The 14,001-nt window shown below is 41.8% G+C and overlaps 1 protein-coding gene across 8 annotated transcripts in view; it reads left to right on the forward strand.

The window, feature by feature from the left end:
* Positions 1-14,001, forward strand: part of IGF1 (insulin like growth factor 1) — a 78,082-nt gene that overhangs the window by 31,559 nt on the left and 32,522 nt on the right. The window lies entirely within an intron of this gene.

Raw genomic sequence — 14,001 nt, forward strand, 5'->3', positions numbered from 1 at the left:
CTGAAATCTCGCAATAGTGTGGACATCAGCGGTAGAACAACTCCACTGCCTCCTCTATTCTGCAAGCAGAAAACCATAGAAATGGAGTACTAAAGGAATCCATGAGATAGTCGTCTCTCTCATGAGTGGAGATTCAGCAGTGTTTCTTCTTTGACCTTCATTGTATCTGTACCTGCTATGTCACTTATACTCATTCTGCTTTATATGATGGGCTATCTCATCCCCCTGCAGAATCAGAAACTCTGTGAAGGCCAGGGCTTTGCCTTACCCAGCCATTGTCACATACTCCACAACACTTAGGACGGTGCCTTAAATATGGTAGGTTATTAACAGTTTCGTTTGCTTTTTAAAGTGATTTGTATTTAAACTGGATTTTAACTTTGCAGAAGACTATTTAGATTAGAAATTATTTTGTCACCATAGATTTGAATCTCCTTAATATTTTCTAATATTTAATCCGTCAAAAGTATGCCTACCAAATGGTATTCAGTAAATACATTTGTTGCATGAATTTCTGAGTGAATACATACATGAATAACTGCTTACAGAGGCTGCTTTATTCCCCGTGGAACTGAGGCAGTGTTGGGAGAACGCTTTATTTGTATGACCATAACTCTCCTGTTTCAGTCTGCTGCTGCTGCTGCTGCTGCTAAGTTGCTTCAGTCATGTCCGATTCTGTGTGACCCCATAGACGGCAGCCCACCAGGCACCCCCGTCCCTGGGATTCTCCAGGCAAGAACACTGGAGTGGGTTGCCATTTCCTTCTCCAATGCATGAAAGTGAAAAGTGAAAGTGAAGTCGCTGAGTCATGTCAGACTCTTAGCGACCCCATGGACTGCAGCCTACCAGGCTCCTCCGTCCATAGGATTTTCCAGGCAAGAGTACTGGAGTGGGGTGCCATTGCCTTCTCCAAGAAGCCCAGTACAAGTATACCCTAATCCAAATGAACAAAGCTATAATGACATTCGAGGCAGCAGAAGTCATTCGGTGACCAGTGAATTCTGTTCATTCAAGAAGTGGTTATCATTAAGATACTCCACAGGTAACAGAGTTCTAGGATTATACTGGCTTAAACAACATGGAAGTTTATTTCTCTCTCACTCAGACATCCCAAGATACATAGATCAGGGCTGTTGAACATCAGCTCTGTTCCCCAAAGTCCTAAGGGATCCAGGCTCCTTCTATTAATAGTTTTCTATGTCATCATCCTTACATTTTGGCCCCATCTGTATGGCCCACACTAGCTCCTGGAGCATCTAGGAATAGCATTCCAGTCAGCAAGATTTTCAAAAGGTAAAAAAAAAAATTTAGTTGCCTTTTAAGGAAGGATTCTAGAATCTGTCACATAACACTTTCACTTATGTGCCATTGTCTAGAATTTCAGCAAATGGCCATACATAGCTGCAAGGGAGTCTGAGAAACATGGTTAACTGAAAATTCGGATTTCTGTTATTATGGAAAGAGGGAAAATGTGTATTGAGCAATGAGTAGGAATCCCTGCCAGAAGGACCACCCCAAAATACAAGTCATACCACTAGGTGCTCACGTACCCACCACAGAACCAAAGGTTGATCTAGTATCAGCCAGATCCAGATGCCAGTCCTGGCAGCATTACTTGATGAGCTCTGTGATCTCTGGACTGTTTTCCATGCTATCAAGCACAGGTATAGGGACACTCTCTTTGTTCCTATAAGATGATATGAGGTGACCAGTGGTGTTTAGACTAGCACCTGGCACATAGTAGATGCTCAGCTAACATTTATTATTATTCTTATCATTCTGCTTGCATACGAAGCTGGCTTTGCTCCAGATTTTAAACTATTTAAACTTGGGTATAAAGCATCTGTCTACAATGTGGGAGACCTGGGTTCGATCCCTGGGTCGGGAAGTTCCCTGAAGAAGGAAATGGCAACCCACTCCAGTACTCTTGCCTAGAAAATCCCATGGATGGAGGACCCTGGTGTCCATGGGGTCTCAAAGAGTCAGACATGACTGAGCGACTACACTTTCATGTTTCACTTTCAAACTTGGGTATAGAAAATATTAACAAAACTCCCGGTGGCCATGTTTCTTGAGCAATTTCATGCCCTATCTATTAACCAGTTGTATTAGAGCAAATGAATGGCTACCCAAGAGAATGACTTTATCCTCAGTTGTCCTTTCCTTTCTGCTTTTGTTAGATGATGTTGAACAAGACAAAAGCAACTAACAAGATTTTCAGCACCTTAAGAGATGACAATTAGGATCAGCAGAACTTAAAAAGGAGCCTAAAATGTTGGAGGGAGGGAGTATATTTTTAATAATGCAAAGATCATTTGTTTTCACATAACTTTATTTATTAGGCCAAGCAAAATAATGTTAGAAGTCACTCTGGAAAAGGGTAAATAAAAATATATCTCTTTTGGTACTATCCATGCTGCTGTATCAAGTAAATGGATTAAGAGGTATACTAGGCTTTATTTTCTAGTGTTTCATATTCAGTGCCTCTTTGAGAATGCTCTAAGATGCTCTAGGCAGGATTACTGTGGTAGAATGATTTAGTGCTTGGACAGACCTGAGTTTGAATTCTGGCTTGGCCACTTAGTAGGTAAATGGTCTTGAGACAAATCAATAAACTTTTCTAACACTCACTATTTTCACTGGTAAGATGGGAAGAATAGAATTATTACAGAATTATTATCTTATAGAATTGTTTCAAGAATTAAATGATAAACCAGATGTCCCCAAGTTTTCTAGTCTACTTGGGTTACAGTTTTATCTAATATCTATACAAAATGTCTTGTGACCTCCTTTCCACATTCCGTGGGAAATCCATATACTGCCCAACCTCTGAGGATTTGTGGTGCCAAGCTTCTCCCAAGTCAGTTCACACCATAGTCGGTTTTCCAACTATTTCCCACTCCCAGTTATCTCTCTTGACTTCTGAAACTGCAATCCTCTGTCACCTGCCTCATTTGCCCTAGCTCATCTGAAAGATAAACAAGGGCAGAAAAAAGCTGGAGACAGAACAGTCATGAGTGCCTGGAATTTTCCAGGAATAGTGGGTATGGGCAGAAATTGGGAAATCTGTCAGCTATGATAAAGGAAGACTTGATACAAAATGTTGCCTCTCTGGACAAAAGGAAAAAGGGGAGAAAGTAGTCAAAGATGATTGTAGAATTTCGGGTCTGGATAAGCAAGTGGATGATGGTGCAGACATGGGCAAGTCCAGAGGAATATTTGACTTGGGTTGACTTTTGTTAACAGCAAGGACTTTCACTTTGATTCTAGAGATACTGAATAATAATGGGGCATTCAGAAGATAATTCGCAGGCTCATGAGTGGTGGTGGTCCAAAGCTCAGAGAGGATAGTCCAGATGAACAGGTTTGGAAATTTCTTTGCACAGGTGACAGCTGAAGCTTGGCCATCCCCCACCCCAATGTAAAAATATTAAGTTATTTTTTAAGTAAAAAGAAAGAAAACTGCCATTTTGGAGTCTCAAATAAACTGAGCAGCTATCTGATTACATCACAAATAATCTCCCCCCCCAATTCATTCCTTTAGCCCAGCAACTGAGTTTCAGTTCACTATTATTTTGTAACAAAAATTTAAAATCACATAATCATAACATAGTGTATTGGAATAAGCCTTAAAATATTCCTGGTCCACTGACCTCACTGACAGGAGACGGTGACCTACTAGAGAGTAAGGGTCACCTGTATATACTCATCCCAGTTGAATGATACTCCCAGGTATCCATAACCTGCCAGAGGAGTTTCTGCTCTTCCTTTCCTATCTTTTCACCTACGGTTAAGCTACTGCAGATATGGTTTTAGACATTCTATCTGCATTTAAAATATTCCTTCCAACTAATGTACAAACAATTAGAGTGGAGCCACTGAGGAATAAGGAAAAACAAGGTGTATATTTTAGTCCCAAGCAGAGAGAACTGGCTGCAGGACCTGAAGATAGTCATTGCAGCTTTTGAGGTCTCCTCATTTGAGTAGCAGGTGATTAGACTGGATTAGCTCTGAAATGTCTTGCGGCTCTGATGTTCCTTGATTCTTGGAGGTATCCAACTGTCTCCAACTGGACGCACATCTTCCAGTCCCACACAAGATGGAGAGCAGACCCGTCCCAGTATTTGGGGAGGCCCATCAGGACAAGAGCTGGCCTCTCTCTGTGGGGGCTGGAGAAGGGAAGCAGCTGAAGCAACACTATCAGTTTCCTTCCTATTCAGAAGAGAACAATTGAGCTCCTCCCGGGGGGAAGCCTTTCGGATTTTGACAGTGTGGGGTCTGTCTTATGACGGGAATGGAGGATTAGTGTAGAATGGGGTGCTTAGTGGCTGGGATTCTTAACACAGAATCAAAGATGGAAGGAAAGCCAAGAGGTCCTTAGGTCCAGTCCCCTGCTTCTATCTAAGCCTTCCAAGGCAGATGGTTGTCATCCTACATTTAAAGATCTCCAGGGCAGCTTCCCACAGCACACTGGGTCAGCATGTTTCCCCCTTAAAATCAAGAAATTCTTCCTGATGCTAAAGGAGAAACACTTTCAAAGCAGCACAAGCCTGTTTACCCCTGTCTAGTCCTCAGTGGAGATGAGAAGGAATACTCCGTGTAATAACCCTTATTATACCTGGTGGTGAAGATTAAGTCACCTCTTAGTCTTTCCTTTTGGGGGCTGATTTTTCATTCTATTTTCCACCTAGTTAATCATTTTTTTTCTCCTATCTGGATCCTTTCCAGATACTCCAAATGAGTCTTAAAATAGGAGAATGAAATCTGAGTTCCCACTCTAATTAAAACCTCAGCAATGCCAAGTTTTGTGGAAAGATTACTCTCCAGGATTTCATTTCATAATTCTCAACATACGTCTGCATTATATTACCGTTTTGTTGCTGAACTTTCTCACTCAGAGTCCACAGGTATCTTGCCGTAGTACTTGTCTCTGCCAATTGAAGCCCATTTTTGTTCACTTTAAACATCTTCCTGTTTTTAATGACCACCCCCTTCTAAACTATTAAAGGTCACTTTAAATTGTAAACCTACCTCCTAATGCTTGAGAATCTTTCCCTGCCTTTCTGCAATCGAAAAACATTCTAAGTATATTATTTCAGTCACTGAGAAAGGAATTTCAATTTATATCAGTCCTATATGAATCTGAATATCACTCACTTCTCCCAATACCCACAAGCATGGTTTGAGCATGATAAGCAATGCAAACCACTTCTCTCCATCCATTTGACTCAACATCTTTTTGAACCTTAATGAAAGGCACTGGGGATACAGCAGTGAACAAATCACAATTTCTCTATTCACTCAGTAGCATGTCCATACCGGTGTATACCACCAAAATGTATTCATTAAGCTCACACTGTTTGCAGGCCTGCAGTGGGTGTTGAGGCTACAGCTGTGAACAGAATATTATGGATCTTGCATTCCAGTGGGGGTGGGGAGGAAGGAGACAAGATACAAGTCAGGCAATAAATACACAGAACCCAATCAAATCTTGATAAATATTCTGAAAGAAACAATGGAATGATAGATGTCCAGATGGTGGCTCTCTTCAGTGTGGTAGATTCCCCAAGGAGAAAGCTTCCCAAGGGGTGGGGGTGGCTCTGAACATCTTACAATTTAGCTGCTGCCCTAAGAGTTGGGCACAACTCTTGGCGACCCCATGGACTGCAGCCTACCAGGCTCCTCCATCTATGGGATTTTCCAGGCAAGAGGACTGGAGTGGGGTGCCATTGCCTTCTCCGTTACAATTTAGCAGGGGTCTGTTATTCTGAACCAATCCCCCTTAGCAAACCAACCCTCTTTATAGTCTATTCTCCTAGACCTAGACTTCACTTTTGCTGGGATGTCGATGGCTGATAATGTATTGAAGTGAAGTGAAAGTCACTCAGTCATGTCTGACTCTTTGCAACCCCATGGGTATGGTCCATGGAATTCTCTAAGCCAGAATACTGAAGTGGATAGCCTTTCCCTTCTCCAGGGGATCTTCTCAACTCAGGGATCAAACCCAGGTCTCCCATATTACAGGAGGATTCTTTACCAGCTGAGCCACAAAGGAAGCCTGATAATGCATTATTCCTTAGTAAATTATTGACATTTCCAAAGGACTCTTTCATGTGCTTTAATCAAAAGAAGTGATAAATGGAAGGAATTTCAGGATACAGTTGCCTTAGTTCCTAGGAATTTGATAGACATTTCTGGAAAATATGAGTCCAAGGTCCATTAAATATAGGGAGAGTGGACTTCAGTATTATCAGATAGATTTTTTCACTATCGAATCTCTCACAAGCTTGAACAGGCTGGTGAACTTTCAGACTCTCTAAAATGGGATAACACATATAGCTGTTTCCTAAGCTTTTTGCATGGCTCTTTGGTGAACACTGGGCTGAAGGGGGGGTCTTAGATCCTATGGTGTCTTTTGACATTGACTGCAGCACTTGGAATATGCTGTGCAGGCCAGCTGGATGTTTGTGAAACGTAAAATAGGAACACGACTGGCTTCTCTGCAAGCCTGGGCCTGTATTTCCCTACTTTCCTCAGATCATGGGACCTTCAGAGTGTCTGAATTTCCACTTTCCAGGAAAATCCACAAACACACATAATTACACACCATGTAGAGGATTCACAGGCTTCTTACCAAAACTCATCTCTGGACTAGAGGATTTCTAAGGACCTGTTTGGTGCTAAAGTTCTAAGTTTCTGCTCTCATGTTGACCTGTTGGTTCATGTTTCTTATTAACTTCTGAGTTTCTTGGGGTTAGACCAACTGTTCTCCCTCTTCCCAAGCTCCTTCAGCCTTGATGGAATGCTTAGTACACAAAGGATGCTAATAAGTAACAGCCAGGGAGGGTGGGGAGACCCCTCAACACAGAAGTACCAGCCAACCCTGGGGATACCCAATTGGCTTCCCAATTAGTGAATGAGGTCATTTTCCCTCTGATGTTTTCCAGAAATAGATCTGTGAAGAAGGCGTGCACTGAAATGACCTCGCAAGGCAACGGGAAGGAAGTGACTAGAAAGGGAATCATTAAAAACCCAACTTCTTCTTTAAAGGGAAATGGAAACAGGGACCTGGAGGAAGGTTATAATTGCCAAGCCAGCAGTGGCCCCTGCTTTCCTCCCCCTGCTCCCGATATGGATTTCCTGCCTGCAGGGCACCATTTGGTTTAAAGCTATGGGAGCCTCACAGACGCTCTCATGAGAAGAGCTCGGCAAAGAAATAGAGCAGTGTTTGTCCTCTTCCTGCCACTTCTGCATGGAAGCAGTTGGATTAATTAACCCTGTTTCCTCAGCAGGGTTGATCCTGACACTTGCTCAAGAAATGCTGATGCGTATGTGGAGCCTGACGGACAAATAACAAATTATGGTTTTTTCCTTTTTTGCAAAACTGGATGCCCTCTGGTAGATATAACCACCTGGTTCTGTATTTCCCTTGCACACTCCTTTGCCATGAGTTTTGAATGACCCGTGAAAAGAGGTTTTGATGATGTGGTCCTGAGAGTGTGCCAAAAATCCACCCCACCTGTTTGGCTTCTCTGCAGTAGCCTGGGAGGTTAAAGGGTGAGGACATAGAAACGATAGATGTGGATCCTTGGGAAGTCTGTCGTCTAGAAATAAGTTTTACAATTGAGCAGACTGGCTTGAATACCCACCTGACAATTTGGAAGTGTAAAAATAAATTGAGCCTGGTCCTTAGAAGAGGCAGCTTTCCATATCAGAGGACATCCCTGTGTTTCCAGCTTTCCACATGGCCAGGGAATTTGTTAAGGCTCTAATTTCCCTCCCTGCAACCTGGCTTGTTGTCTTCAGGTGCTAGCTACAGTCAGAATGACACAGACCATGCAAATAAAAAAGGCAGGGAAGGGAAAAAGGTCAACATGTGTTTTTTGTTTCAGTGTAGTTTCTTGCTTTGGAGGGTTATGATTTTTTTTTTTCTTCTTGCAGTAAAACTAGATCTGCTACTAGACTAACATATGGTTACCTTTATTGGCCAATTATCAAAAGAGGTAGGAAGTCTTTATGGAGCCTTGAAAGGGTAAGGGGTCCTTCTCTGGATGTCAGTCCTCTTTGGCCCTTTCCTCCTAACCAGCACTCCTCTACTTAGTCATATATGACATCCTTATGTTAGATGCCTGTATCCCAAGGAGACCAGAAACACAAGGGCATCATCTGAAGACTTGGAAATGCAGGTTTTCAGGCACCAGCTCACACTTCCTGATACACACACTGAGGGTGGACCCCAACAGTGTTGTTTTAACCAGAATTCTGCATAACACTGATAGATGCACAACCTGAGAAGCACTGATACGTATCACTGTGTAACCACCCACCGCGTGACGTCTGAGTCACCTTGGGCCCAGGCGGCTTCAAGAGTCCCCACAGGCATATGAACCTGAAGTTGGTCTTTTCAGTGGGGATTAGGAGGCAGTTATGTGGGTGGAGAATGTTTACCATTTGAAATAAAACAGAAAATAAAGACTAATGTATAGATTAAGTACTAGTTTGTGACGCACAAAATAATCGTTTTGCACTTTCAAAGAGGTTAGCGGGAATGAAACCCTCAGACAAGAGTTCTCTCAGGGGCTGGAAGGAAACTCGCTTGCTAGACTCAGACTCCAGCCACTCTGGGCAGTGGTCTTTGAACTGTTGAGGCCAGCATCTCTGCACTACAGCTTCCTTTCAGGTTGTCACAGGAACCGGGGTCATGGAGGGCATGGTGACCTGTGATCCCATTTTCGTCTGTTTTGTTCATGTCTTATCCTCAGGACTGAGAGCAGTGTCTAGAATATAGTAGCTGTTCAATGAACATTTGTGATGGAATGATTATAAGCAAGAGAGGAATAACGTAGTAAAAGGAGGACAGATGTGGTCAAATCTGGAGTTAGATGGGCTGTCAGGGGTATTACTCCTTGAAAGCAGGTTGAGAGACTCCAGGCTGGGCAGGACAAGGTATTCCAGAGAGGACCTGAGTTCAGAAGGATCATGCGAGCAGAGCCTTTGCTATTTAGACCACAAACTGCTCCGCTCCCTATGGGGGTGTGACGCTGTCAGCGGCTATGCTCCTGGGGATCCCCTCCCCCCACCCCAGAGAAGAAAACTCGTAAGTACTTGATGATTTTGAAAACTGAGAACCAAGGTCTCTTGTCATCAATTTCATTTTTCCCGGTATTTCTTCTACTTGGCAAACTTTTGGACGCACTAGGAAACTGCAATTCAACTACTGCACTAGTAATTGAAAATAGAAATTGGTTCTTTTATTCTAATTCACGGGATGCAGGTAAGATTCCTGTTTATGCTCCACCTTGATGGTCTCTTTTCTAATCCTGGGGGAAAATCTGGATATAATTCTCTGCTTTGGTCCTGATAAGAAACTGTGGGCTTTCATCACATTAGGATTTTCTGATATTATTTGGGAATTTATTCTTACAAATGATCTAGAAGTAGAAAGTTATGTGCACAGAGATACTTATTGTTGCATTAGTTAAAACAGTGATAAAGCTGGACATAGCCTAAATGTCTAACAACAGGAAAATGGTTTAAAAAATAAATGGTGGCAAATCTACTCAAGCAAATATTCTTTGGCTTTAAAATTATAATTATAAAGATTATATAACAGTATGAAAAATGCCTACAATATAATGTTAAATGAAAAAACACAAAAATACTACCTTGAATTTAGGCTGTGACTGTACCTGTCATACTGATGCATGCATCTGGGTGAGAACTAAAAAAAATTTTAAATTATGATATTTGATTTGTTGGGATAGCAAGAGTCTGGTTAACAATTCTCTTTTCAATTTCTGCTAAAGTTGTTATGACTTTGTGCAATTCAAGGGGATTGGAAATAAGATGGTCTGGCTGCATGACAGAGCTGACTGCCCCTTTTGAAAGTGGAGAGAATCGCAGTGTACTGGGTGAGATGTGAACACCCAGCCATGCCTTAAACCGCAGGGCTGCCCAGACTTTTTTCTCGAGGGCAAAAGCCATGCATGACATTCCTTCTGGCACTCTCTGGAATACCTAGGCTAAACCTCTGTCTGACACATGAGCTCTAACCCTGGAGTTGGTGGGCTAATTTAGATACCCTTCCCCATAGCCATCATGGATTTTAACATTATGTGCCTTTGAGGATCCCAGTAATGGTATCAGCTTCAGAATTTTTCCTCATCTGAGAATTCTCCCACTTTCAAGGCATCCCCAGTTGAGGTGAACTGGCTCGGTAATCTACTAGCTATATAATTTGGGTCAAGTTACTTAACCTTGCTAAATCTCCATTTCCTCCTCTGTAAAATGGATACAGTAATAATGCCTACTCCATGCAGATGCTGTGAATGAAATAAGACAAGAAAAGTAACATTTACTATACAATTTTAATAGAAAGCATTCAACAAAGGGAAACTGTTGGTAATATATTATTGCAAAGGCATCCATCTGTTCTAAATGTGAAAGAAATAAGTTTAAACGTAAAATGGACAGAAGAATGAAATGCCCCTTTCAATCTCCAGAGAAACTTGCATTTAATGGAAAAAGTTCAAACCTCATTTTATTATACCTTTAGGTCTTAATATAGCTCCTTCTTTCTCACTAGCTAATCAATAGCTTCTAGGTTTTAGTGTTCCCAAGTGTTCTTGCACATGAAGATGTTGTCTGCACCACTGTGTTTAAATCAAGGAAAGGAAGCTTAATTGAGCATCAAACCAGGTAGTATGGTCTGCCTAGTAACTCTGACACTTGAAGAAATGCATCATTTCAGGCCAGATAGAAGGCTAGGAGAAAGAACCACAGGTGGTGATGCCACAGATGACTAACCCAGATGGGGGAGATGAGAAGGCTGGAAAGCCAAGAGCCACAGCCAAGGACAAGAGAGGAATTTGGTTTGAAAGGAGAGTGTTAAGACATCAACAGCCTGGAAGAAGAAGTCCAGGGTGATTTGTGGCCTCTTGAGTACCAGGAAAAAAGATGTGGCAAAAGAAGGCACAGATGTTCTGAAGAATGCAAGGAATTTATGATGGTTCACAGTCTGACCGCGGGAAATGCCTGTAGAGGGCAGATCTCAGTGGGCCGTGGGAGCACTGGTTCATTGAGAAGATACAGGAAGACTAGGACTTCACAAACACCTTTCTCAAAGTATCATCCTGAACCAGGAGCAAAGGAGGAGGAAGAGGAAGACAAGAACTTGCTTGAGAAGAAAAATTAATAAATTTAGTAAGTCTTTAGAAGTAGATTAAAATATTTCTAGAGCAACAGCCCTCTTTTTCCTGTCACTCTTTCTTGTGAAAATCATTATCAAAGACTTGGACTGATATCTCAACAATGAGGATGTTTGTAATGCTCTCTACATTCTCTTATCAGAATTCCTGCTGCTCAGAGTCAAAACGCTTCACTTCTCCTCCCATCCCTATTACACAGAAGGTGCTGCAAGACCTTGACAATCATTTCTTCTCATCAACCTAAAGGTTTATACATGCAGTTATACAATATTATACAATTAATGTTATACAAATAGGTATTTAATTGACATTGTGGTGATTATGGAGACCATACCCATTAAGAGGTCACTGGATTTTATGTTCTCCTTTCTCAGACATGTGGGAGGCTAGTTATAGGATTATAAGGAAGCAGGTACTTGCTTGAAGGCTGGAAAGAGAGAATAGAGGCTGCTCTGTTAGACAGCTATGCATTTTGCTCCTGAACTTGGGCCCTGACTTTCTAATAGAGTTAGGTCAAGGCTCATCATGGTGGCTCAGTGGTAAAGAATCTGCCTGCCAATGCAGGAGACACAGGTTTGATCCTTGGGTTGAGAAGATCCTCTGGAGAAGGAAATGGCACCCCCACTCTAGTATTCTTTCTTGGGAGATCCCATGGCCAGAGGAGCCTGGTGGACTACAGTCCATGGGGTTGCAAAAAAGTGGGACATAACTTAGCGACTAAACAACAACAATCATGCCAAATATTAGCATCAGCAGTGCCTTCATGCAGGCTTCCCAAATCCAGACCTGAGCCAAAGCGAGCAGACAGAAGGCAAGTGTTGAGGGAAATAAAATATCCCACAAGCAGTTATCCTGGCCCAGTGTCCCTGCACTAAGGAGCCTCTGCAGCTGTAGGACACATCAGGCCTCATGTTGCTTGCTTCTAATGAGGCCAACTAATTCTGCAACCATGGACAGGTTTTGTGATAAATTGGGAAATGACTTCTGGGGCAATTGTCTCCAGTTCTCAGAAAGAAAATTCACAGAAGTGAGTGACTGGCTCAAAGGCCAAGAGGCCATTGCCTCTGAGTGGGGTCCCAGAGTAGAGTAATGTGGTCATTCACAAGTGTGTTTGAGTATGTGAGAAAAAATAAAAATGAAAAATTTTGGTTTCTCCAGCCAAAATTACAAGCTGAAAATGTTTTCCGTTAGTAAAATAAATAAGAGAAGCAGAGATTTTTCTTGATTGATAATAATATTTGCTAAAAGCATTGAATGAGGTTTGGAGATAACAGACATGATATTGATCCCAGAAGAAGTAAAGAAGAAAACAGGATTTAGCTTGGAGATGAGCCGCAACCTAGCCACACCTCTCTCTTTATTCATACTTCACTTGTTCAATTCAGAAAAATAATATTTGGGGGTAGGGAAGGAGATTGGGAGGAGTGGGGTGGCTAAAACTGAGTTCTTTGATTGTCAAATGACTAAGATACTTCTTAGTTGACCTTGAAGTCAACGTCAAGGACAGCTATCATATCCAAAGATATATGAACTTCTAAAATACAATAATTTGAGGAAAACTGTTGAAGTCTTAGTCATGTTTAAGCAAGTAAACATTAAGGAGGAGGGAAGAAAATTATAAGAGCAAAATTCTATAGAAAAAAAAAAGAAATACAGAATGGTAGGATGAGTCCAGATTTTAGCTGAAAGTTTCTGAGATAACATAGAAAGAAAGAAAGTGGAAGTGAAAATCACTCAGTCATGTCCAACTCTTTGTGAACCCATGGACTGTACAATCCATGGAGTTCTCCAGGACAGAATACTGGAGTGGGTAGTCTTTCCCTTCTCCAAGGGATCTTCCCAGCTGAGGGATCTAACCCAGGTCTCTCTCACTGCACACGGATTCATTACTGACTGAGTTATCAAGGAAGCCCAAGAATACTGGAGTGAGTAGTCTATCCCTTCTCTAGAGGATCTTCCTGACCCAGAATCTAACCCAGGTCTCCTGCACTGCAAGCAGATTCTTTACCAACTGAGCTACTAGGGAAGCCCCTAGATAATATAATCACTCTCCAAAGGAAACATTCAGCCTCAGTGTGCATACTTGCTTGATATTCTGATGAATCATATTAATGCTATCACTTGCTTGAGAACTCCCTGTACAGGTTTCAAAATTTTAACAACCTCAGCATTAGTTTATTTTATCAAAAAAAAGTCTAGCACTTGTAAAACCATGCTTATAATGGTCCTCTTTTTATTTTGTCCTCTGGGCAGATGTTGGATACCAATGACAGAGATGATGACCTGTCTGGATGCCCATTCATGTTACCAGATAAAATAACATGCAATTGTAGATGGAATTTTCTGGGGACTCTGCACCTGTCCCCCCAGGAAGGAATTGAATATCACACAGAGGATTCATATACCATAGACAGACACTCAGGAAGCCAGTGAAATAAAGTGTTACCCATACTGAATACTAGGAAGTTCAGTGCTCTTGTCAACAATATGAACAACCCTTCTAGGACTTATCACTTACCTTTAGAAGATACAGCTTTGTGAAATGTTAAAAGACCATGTCCAGTGATTTCTAGAAAGACTTTTCTCATACTCATTCTGATTTCCAAGTGCCCACACAAGCGAGGCCACTTCATCATGCCTCAAAACCTTTAGGATCTCAGTTTTTGAGATGGAAACTGCTTCTGTTTAAACAACTCCAGCAGATGACTCTCTTACCTTTCTTAGCCTCCTAATTCACACATGTATCGTGACTTTGATCTGGCTTCTGCTGTCCCCCTACATGGTCTTGTCTCCT

This window comes from Bubalus bubalis, chromosome 4 (genome assembly GCF_019923935.1).
Source record: "Bubalus bubalis isolate 160015118507 breed Murrah chromosome 4, NDDB_SH_1, whole genome shotgun sequence".
Taxonomy (NCBI): domain Eukaryota; kingdom Metazoa; phylum Chordata; class Mammalia; order Artiodactyla; family Bovidae; genus Bubalus; species Bubalus bubalis.